Raw genomic sequence first — 2,151 nt, 5'->3', positions numbered from 1 at the left:
TATTGTCTTCTTTCTCCATCGTCTGCCAACAGGCATTTGCATTGCTTCTGTGTCTTGACTATTATAAACCGTGCTGCTGTGAACAGTGGGGTACAGGGATCTTTTAGAATTGGAGTTTTGTCTTTTCTGAGTATATGTCCAGGAGTGGAATTTTTGGATCATATGGTAACTCTGAGGTTTTTTAAGGAACCTCCAGACTATTCTCCATAGTGGTTACACCAAATTTACATTCCCACCAACAGCATAGGAGGGTTCCCTTTTCTCCATACCTTCTCCAGCATACTTTTTGTTGATGGCCATTCTCATCTGTGTGAGGTGATACTTCATTGTAGTTCATCCTTATTTTATATTGTTAGTATCCCCCTGATAGCACACAAACAACAACAAAAAACACTAGAGACCAAACTCACATAGATATAGTCTTCTAAAGTAAAATATTTGCAAATTAATCCCATACTCCATTTGGAACAAGAAAGCATTTATGCAATGATTTAATATTAGAAAATCTGTTGCTACAAATCATTTATATAGTTTAGAGGTTTTAAAAAACTATATGATCACCTCAACTGATAAAATGTTTTCTGAAATAATTCAGTATCTACTTAAAACACTTTCAGCAAAATGGGAATGGATAAATAGCAAGTTGATAAAGGACACCATAAATCTATAGTAAACATCGTGCATACTGATGAAACATTAGAGACTTTGAAGAAACAGATAGCCACTTTCACTGCTAGTGTTTAACATGGTCTTAGATTTTGTAGCCAGTGCAGCAAAACAAGAAAAAGACAAGATTGGGAAAGGAAGAAGCAAAAATATTTTCAGATGATACGATTTTCTTTCTAAAAAATGAAGGAGAATTAAATGACAAACTATTAGAACTAATTAAATGGTTCAGCAAAGTGGCTAACAATATATAAAAACTTAACATTTTGTTATATGTCAGTAATAAAATAGAAAAAAAGAATCCATCAGAATACAGTGAACAAAAGATGTACAACAATATGAATATTATTGAAAGACATGAAAGGTTTAATTAAATAAAGATTTTCATGTTCCAGGATTGGAAAAATTAAGTGTTTTAAAGATAAAATTTTATGACAAAAGGTTTTGATACTGTGCCTATTAAAATACTGATAGGCTGTCCAAATAACTTTATTTGGCCAAAGTATATTATTTTTTTATATACTCCTATGTGCAATTTATTGATATTTTATTTAGGATATATTTCTTATTAGTGAGATTGGCATGTAGGATTTTATGGTACTATATTAATCACATGTTGGTATTTAAAATTATATGAGATTCCTTAAAATAGGGAGCATTTCTCATTTTTTTATGATCTGAAATAATTGAAGTAACTTTAGAATTATCTGCTCTTTTAAGACTAAACAGAGAACTTGATTGTGAAACTATATTGTATGAAGCATTATTATATGTGAATTTTAAATAAAGTGTCTACTCTCTTCTGTGATAATTGAATTACTCATCTTTTCTACTTTTTCTGGTGTCAATTATAATTTATACTTTGCTTGGAAGTCATCCATTTCCAAAAGGTTTTTTAAATCAGTTGTCATTATGTTAGACGTAGAATTCTCTTATGATTTAAAAAATCTGTTCTGCACACGTGGTTGTTTCCTTTCTCGTTGCTAACCTTACATATTTTTTTCTTTCTTTTTTTCTAAATCAGGCTCACAAGGGATTTATTTTCTTGAACTCTTCAAGGAAGTGCCTTTGGAGTTTGTTTTTCTAGTATTTTTCTGTTTTAGTTTTTGTGATAGTTCTTCTTCCTACTCTTATTTGTTCTTCTTTTCTAACTTCTAAATCTGAATCTACTTTTTAAAAATTTATTTGTTTTTGGCTATGTCAGGCCTTAGTTGCAGCACAGGCTTAGTTGCCCTGAGGCATGTGGGATCTTAGTTCCCCCACCAGGGATCAAACCCCCATCCCTTGCATTGGAAGGAAGATTCTCTTTTTATATTTATTTATTTATTTTTGGCTGTGCTGAGTCTTCACTGCTGTTCTCGAGGTGCACCAGCTTCTCATTGCAGGGGCTTCTCTTGTTGTGGAGCACCGGCTGGAGGCCACAGGGGCTCAGGAGTTGCGCCTTCTAGGCTGTAGAGCACAGGCTCAGTAGTTGTGACACACGGG

This window comes from Bos mutus, chromosome 21, assembly GCF_027580195.1.
Source record: "Bos mutus isolate GX-2022 chromosome 21, NWIPB_WYAK_1.1, whole genome shotgun sequence".
Lineage (NCBI taxonomy): Eukaryota > Metazoa > Chordata > Mammalia > Artiodactyla > Bovidae > Bos > Bos mutus.
Note: the sequence above shows the minus strand (reverse complement) of the source record.